The 8253-nt window shown below is 35.8% G+C and overlaps 1 long non-coding RNA gene across 1 annotated transcript in view; it reads left to right on the forward strand.

Annotated features, from left to right (window-relative positions):
* The window catches only part of LOC108517138 (uncharacterized), a 173285-nt gene that overhangs the window by 69744 nt on the left and 95288 nt on the right, over positions 1–8253 (forward strand). The gene's annotated exons all lie outside the window — the stretch shown is intronic.

The raw sequence follows: 8253 nt of genomic DNA on the forward strand, positions 1-8253 counted from the left end.
GGGCTTAATCAACATCGAGCCCTCTTCTTTGCCCCAAGGATATACACACCTAGAGATAGATGGTGATTTAACCTCAGGAGGGAGGTGTAGGCACCCCTCCCCACCAAACAGGGTTGAACAGCCTTGCTCAACCATAGAAGCACTGTGTTGCCTCTCAGGCTCAAGTGGAATCAGAATAAGACAGGACAAGCAATGCCTTATTTCTCTGAAATTTTATTTTGGCTCTTCCCAACTTAATATAATTACCCCAAGTACTCTAACATCCTACCTGTTACTGTGGGAATGAAAGTGAGATTCCAACATCTGTTGTTCCCTGAGTCTCTGCTGAAAGTATGTCTTATGGTTGGAGGCTATAGCAATACATCCTACCATAAAGTAGGTATAAAACCCATGTTTTATATTGGGTTGTGTGTGTTCTATTTATACAATAGGTTACACATTTTGGAAAACAGTTCCAGCATTTTCACAGTTCCTGCCAGGTCTTTCAAATTCTTGAGAGGATGCCTGCTTATCGCAGTGATTTATCTAAAAATATTTTATCACTTAATTTTGAACCTTCTTGTGAGTTTACTGTTATTTTCCTATTGAGCCTGTCCTCCTCAAAATATAGTTGCAATTCAATTAGATTTTGTAAACCTTCGTTGAGAGTCTACTGTGTGTCCAACATTGGGATTCAAAGAAGGAAAAGTACATTCCCCTTCTTTAGTGAGGTGTTTCTCAATTGGGAGAGAGACGGATGTATGCCAAAATCTCCTAGGCAGCAGAAGGGAGGGAGAAACACATGTAACTTGAAAAAAGTATATTCAATGATAAAATATTGTCTTTTATTTGGAAAACAGAAATATGTTATTTTATAATACAAATGACAAAAGTAAAGCTTGAACAAAAATTTTGGACTGGCAATATTGTATAGAGGATGCAGAGATTCTCAGAACCAACAGTGAGACTAAGGGTTAAGATATGTATGTTTATCAAAAGAGAGCATAGAGTTTTTAAAAGCTGAAAAGTGCTGCTCTGGCCAGTGGTAGAGTTTGAGATATAAAAAGAACATAGAATCAGTGTGTTGTAAGTTCAAAAATGTGTTTATGCAAACCATAACAGAAGGAACATAAGACACAGGAACTTTCAGTAGGAAGTTAGGAGGCCATCTTAGAGGTCGAGACATTTTAGTTGGCTCTGGTAGCATGGGCAGAAGTTCAACAAGTGGACAAGGGAGGCCGGGTGCAGTGGCTCATGCCTGTAATTCCAGCACTTTGGGAGACTGAGGTGGGTGGATCATGAGGTCAGGAGTTCAAGACCAGCCTGGCCAAGATGGCAAAACCACTGATCTGCCTTTTGTCACTATAGATCAGTTTATATTCATTAGAATTTTATATAGATAGACTCATACACCATATATTCTTTTTTGTCTGGCTTCTTTCACTCAGCATAATTATTTTGAGATTCATTCATATTGTTGCATGTATCAATAGTTTATTCCTTTTATTAATAAGTGATATTTCATTGTATGGATATACCCCAATTTGTTTATTCATTCACCTGCAGATAGACATTTGGGTTTCCAGTTTAGGGCTATTACAAATGGAGCTGCTGTGAACATTCAACTACAAGTCTTTGGATATATGCTTTCAATATGGTAGCTGTATGTTTAACTTTTTAAGAAACTGCCAAACTGTCTTCCAAAATAGCTATGACATTTTACACTCTTATCAGCTGCAGAGAGTTCCAGCTGTTCCACATCCTCACCAATTGTTGGCATGTTCAGTTTTTGAACTTTAGACTTTCTAGTAGGTATGGTTTTAATTTGCATTTTGGTTTTTTAGAAGTTGTAATTGACACATAATTTTTTTTAAAGTTTTAATGGACATATAATAATTATACCTATTTATGGAGTACAATATATGTCAATACATGTACACATTGTATAATGGTCAAATGAGGATACTTAGGATATTCATCACCTCAAACATTTGTCATTTCTTTGTGGTGGGAACATTCAAAATCCTCACTTCTAGCTATTTTGAGGTATACAATACCATATTGTTGACTGTGGTTATCCTGCTGTGCAATAGGACACCAAAATTTATTCAGTCTTTCTAACTGTAACTTTGTACTTATTGACCAACCTCTTCCCATTCCCTTCTATGCACTACTTCTATGAGATCAACTTTTTTTATGTGTGAGTGAGATCATGTGGTATTTGTCTTTCTGGGTCTGGCTTATTTCACTTAACATAATGTTCTTCAGATTCGTCCATGTTGTCACAAATGACAGGATTTCATTTTTTATGGCTAAATAGTATTCCATGGCACAGTGGTTTTAATTTGCATTCCCTAACAACTAATGATGTTGAACATCTTTCATGTGCTTGTTTTCTATCTGTATATCTTTTTTTTTTTTTTTTTTTTTTTGAGACAGGGCCTCACTCTGTTGCTCAGGCTGGAGCGTAGTGGCACAATCATGGCTCACTGCAGCCTTGACCTCCCAGGCTCAGGTGATCCTCTTATCTCAGCCTTCCTAGTAGCTGGGATTATAGGTATGCGCCACCACACCCAGGTAATTTTTTGTGTTTTTTGTAGATATGGGGTTTCACCATGTTGCCTAGGCTGGTCCCAAACTCCTGGGCTCAAACAACCTGCCCACCTTAGCCTCCCAAAGTATTGGGATTACAGACGTGAGCCACTGCACCCAGCCTATCTTTATAACTTCGTTGGTGAAATGGCAGTTCAGATCTTTCCATGTTTTATATTGGGTTGTGTGTGTTCTTATTATTGAATTTCAATAGTTCTTCATGTATTCTGGATACAATTCCTTTATCTGAGGTGTGATTTGCAAATATTTTCTTCCTGTCTGTGGCTTATCTTTTCATTTTCTTAACAGTTTCTTTCAAAAGTTCTTTTTTTTTTTGAAATTCAGTTTATCAGTTGTTTCATTTGTGGAGCAACTTGTGTTGCCTCACACAATTTGGATATATGTGTTTCTTAACTTTTTAAGAAACTGCCAAACTGTCTTCCAAAATAGCTATGACATTTTACACTCTTATCAGCTGCAGAGAGTTCCAGCTGTTCCACATCCTCACCAATTGTTGGCATGTTCAGTTTTTGAACTTTAGACTTTCTAGTAGGTATGGTTTTAATTTGCATTTTGGTTTTTGTGTATGTGTGTGTGTATGTATGTATGCATGTATGTATTTATAGACAGAGTCTCACTCTGTTGCTGAGGCTGGAGTGCAGTGGTGCAGTCATAGCTCACTACAGCCTCAGACTCTTGGGCTCAAGCATTTCTCCCATCCCAGCCTCCCAAAGTGCTGGGATTACAGGTGCGAGCCACTGCACCTGGACTGTTTTCATTTTTTAATACTAATGCCTGGGCATCTTCCCTTAAGATCCTCATTCAATAAGTCTTGAAATAAGCCTGGGCATCTGGGTATGTATAAAACTTCAGAAATTATTTTGATATCAGCTACTGTTGAGAATACTGCATAAAAAAACAGAAGGTAGTAGGATTTTGTATTTATTTATTTGAATATTTGTGTATTTATTTAGTTATCTCCTTTTATTTCACCTTGTTCCAGAAAGACTCTGAGATAGTTTATAAGGATCCAAGATAGCATAATTTGAAAGTAAATAGAAGAAATAAAAGCAAAGTGGGACTGAAGCTACTAATGAAGCTAAAGATGCATACTTTAATGATGTATATATGGACTCTGAGCAGGACACAAATTTGCCTTTAACATTTCCAACAATTCAATGCTTATAAGACACAAACAAGCCAACTGCTTAGGAGACATACTAGTACTAAAACTATATATGAATTTCCTCCAAAGAACTTCATAAAGAGGGAGGAACATTGTTGCAGACAGCAACAGTAAGTTTCAAAGGGCAGTTTGTTATAACAATGTTCAGTATGGGCTGACCGCATCACAATTGGGTGCAGTTCAATAAAAGCCATTCTTTCAGAGAGCCAATACAATGAAGCTCACTGCTGATCTAAATTGATGCAAGAGTGTACTTAAGACTATCTGGACTATAAGGAAGGGTAAATAATCTTCATTTCAGACAACGATCCACATTTTCTCTTAAACAAGTTTTTGAAAATATCAGTTGGGGTCTGTGAGGTTGAGCCCAAGATTATGCTGCCTGCTTTTCTATGCTGCTTGTTGAATATATACTTTATATTTTAAGGGAGACAGTTGAATTTGGGATTAGCATCTCTTTGCAAAGGCTGTTGCCTAACAGAGTCATTCCACCTCTCCCAGGATATCAAGGAAATCTTATAGTTAGGGATGAGAACCATTGGAGGTCTTAAAGCATAAGATTGATGTGACTTATATTTCAGAAAGATGAGTTTGGTAGCAGTGTGAAGAACATAGTGAAAGGGGCAGAGAAGTTAGGGAGATGGGTGACTATTGAAATAGTCTAGGAAAATGAAAATGAGGGGCCTGCTCTGAGACCATTGTAGTGGAAACTTAGAGGTGGGGATTCAAGAATGATTTGAAGAAGTTGAAGAAGAACTTGAAAACGACTCCAAGATTATTCTAGGCTGGCCAACTAGGAGGACTGTTGGCCAACTCACTACAATTTAGAACAATGGATGAAGAACTGGGTATGCCAGAAATGATCATGAGTTTAGCTTTTCACATTTGGAGGTTATGTCTTTGAGTTATTCAAGTGAAAATAGCAGCAGAACATTAAAAATAAATGTCTGGAGCTCAGAAAAGAGAGGTGGCTGGATATAAAGATTTGAGGACAAATATACACACATAGGTGGTGGATCAAAATCTTGGGAAGAATTGAGATTTCCTGGAAAGATTTTGTAGAGAGGAAACAGAAGAGAACTGAAGTGAGAAAATTGATACTAGGGAGTTTAGATATAAGATATTTTCTAAAATATTTTTCAGTAAAGATGAAAGCAAAAAAGGTTCTATCTGCAGCTATTCCTTCATTTTACATTTGCCCCATAATGCTGACCTGATTCCACGAATTTTCAGTCTGATTTTGAATATTTTCTGTCATAAACTTTTGTTATTAGATTGTATGGCCCTGGAAAGATATTTCCATAATTGTTTTGCACTGTGTAATTTCTGACCTACCATTTCCTAGGCTTTACTGATCTCATTTAAAATTATACCTATTTTACTTTGCATCTAGCCATGATATTTTTATTAGAGTAAGAGGTTTTTTAATCTGAGGTTCAATTTTTCCCAAACTTCTAAAATATTTTATATAATCCCTAGAATATACAGTGACTTACTGTATTTTGAAGTCTCTATACCATTGTTTCCTAATAATGCTCATACTTTTTAAAAAAATCTTATTTTTTGCTGCTCCTTGCGGAGGAGGGCTAATCCATAGCCAGTGTGCCCAGAGTCAGCTAATACTCACGTTTTTATCAAAGTTTCAAACAGTAAAACAACATGATGAGATTTAAAAATTGTTTTATCTTTCAGAATGATGTTGGACTGAATTACATTCATTAAATTATATAGCTCTTTTGGCAAAGTTTGATTTATCTCAAAAATATTTTTGCATTGAACCTGGTATTTCTCAAAGACTTCTTATTAAACAGCCATTCATTTGCCCATACAAGCAAAAAAGATTTCTTCTTTAGTATCTTGTACAAGTATCTTTATGAATTATTTTATTGAAGTATATATACAGAAAAGTACAGAATTCATAAGTACTCAGCTTAATAAAATTTTTTTTTTTTTTTTGAGACGGAGTCTCGCTCTGTCGCCCGGGCTGGAGTGCAGTGGCCGGATCTCAGCTCACTGCAAGCTCCGCCTCCCGGGTTCACGCCATTCTCCTGCCTCAGCTTCCCGAGTAGCTGGGACTACAGGCGCCCGCCACGTCGCCCGGCTAGTTTTTTGTATTTTTTAGTAGAGACGGGGTTTCACAGTGTTAGCCAGGATGGTCTCGATCTCCTGACCTCATGATCCGCCCGCCTCGGCCTCCCAAAGTGCTGGGATTACAGGCTTGAGCCACCGCGCCCGGCCAGCTTAATAAATTTTTATACAATGGATATATACATGTAATACCCACTTAGATGAAGAAATAAGGCACTACTGGAACCTCAGAAATCCCCTCTTGTGCCCTTCCCTGTCACCCTTCCCTGCTTTCTAAATGGTAATTGGCCTTCTGACTTCTCATAAATTAGTTTTGTCTGTTTCTAAGTGTCATATAAATGTTATTATACAACATTTACTGCTTATGTCTGGCTTTTTTCATTCAACATATTGCTTATGAGATTCTCCATATTCTTGCATCTATCATTAGTTTGTTCCTTTTTGTTGCTACATAGCATACCATTACATGAGTATATCTCAATTTATTTTTCCATTATACTGTTGTGGGCATTTGGATTATTCCCATTTTTCTGGCTATTATAATTAATGCTGCTGTAAATGTCTTTTGGCATACATATGTACATATTTTATTGGATATATATATGTGAATGAAATTATATAAAGAAATGCAATGCTAATGGTTTCTCTAAAGATTCTTTTGGATTTTGTACATATATGATCATATCGTCTGTGAGTAATAACTGTTTTATTGTTTTTCTTTCATTCTAATACTTATACCTATTTTATGTTCTTCTTGACTTATTGTAGTGGCTAGGCCATTCAGAAAAATAGTGAGTCACAGTGGTAACAATAGGCATCCTTGACTTGATCCCAGTGTCAGGAGGAAAACTTTCAAAGTGATAAGACATTTGCTGTAGGTATTTTGTAACTACTCTTTATCAGGTTAATGAAGTTTATTTTTATACTTCATTTATTATGAGGTTGCTGTTGTTTTATTTTATTGCCATGAGTAATTGTTGAACTTTTTTATTGTTGGTGCCTTTTCTGCATCTACTGAATTGAGGCTATAATTGATATCTTTTATTCTATTAATGTCATGAATTACATTGATTGATTTTCAAATATTAAAGCAATATTGCAGTCGTAGAATAAACCCAATTTGGTTTTAGTGTATTATTCTACTATGCATCCTTGGATTAAGTTTGCTAATCTTTTGTTTAGGATTTTTGCGTCTGAATAATTCAGCAAGCAAAAACCAAATAACCCCATTAAAGAGTGAGCAAAGGACATAAACAAACACTTCTCCAAAGAAGACATACAAGCGACCAATAAACATGAAAAAATACTCAACATCACTAAGCATCAGAGAAGTGCAAATCAAAACCACAATGGGATGCCATCTCACATCAGTCAGAATGGCTATTATTAGTATCTATAAGGAATAATTCAGCAAGCAAAAACCAAATAACCCTATTAAAGAGTGAGCAGAGGACATAAACAAACATCACACCACTATTCACAATAGCAAATATATGGAATCAAGTCAGGTGCCCATCAGCGGTGGACTGGATAAAGAAAATGTGGTACATATACACCATGGAATACTATGCAGCCATTAAAAAATATCAAAAGTAAGTCCTTTGCAGCAACATGGATACAGCTGGAGGCCATTATCCTAAGTGAATGAATACAGGAAAAGAAAAGTAAATACATGTTCTCACTTACAAGTGGAAGCTAAACATTGGGTACACACAGACACAAAGATAGGCACAGTAGACATCAGGGGCTCCAAAAGAGGGCAGGAAGAATGAGGGGCAAGGAAAAACTACCTATCAGGAATTATGCTCACTACCTGGGTGACAGAATCAATAGTACCCCAAATCTCAGTATCATGCAATATAACCATTAACCCAGACCTGCACATGTACTCCCTGAATCTAAAATAGAAGTTGAAATTTAAAAAAAGACAAGTTGACAAGTTTTCACTTTTAGTCTATTCTCTTGAAGAGTTTGTGTAAGATTGGTGTTATTTATTCTTTAATTGTTTAGTAGAATTCACTGGCAAAGTCATCTGGGCCTAGAGGTTTTGTGTATGCCAGAGAAAGGTTTTAAATTATAGATTAAATGTTTAAATAGATATAAAACTATTTGTATTTTCTATTTTTTTGTGTGGCGCTTGAGTAAGTTTTATATTGTTAGGTATTTATCAATTCATTAAAATTTCAAATCAATTAACATAAAGGTGTTTATAATATCTTATTATCTTTTTCATGTCCATAGACTATATAGTGATATCTCTCTTTTATTCTCAGTATTAGAGATTCATGCCTTAATTTCTATTTTTTCTTGATCACCATCACCACTGATAAATCAATTTTATTAGCTCAGCGATTCTCAGGACTCTACACTTTTTTTTTTTTTTTTTTTTTTTTTTTTTTTTTTTTTTT

Source organism: Rhinopithecus bieti, unplaced genomic scaffold (assembly GCF_001698545.2).
Source record: "Rhinopithecus bieti isolate Rb0 unplaced genomic scaffold, ASM169854v2 scaffold_36840, whole genome shotgun sequence".
Taxonomy (NCBI): domain Eukaryota; kingdom Metazoa; phylum Chordata; class Mammalia; order Primates; family Cercopithecidae; genus Rhinopithecus; species Rhinopithecus bieti.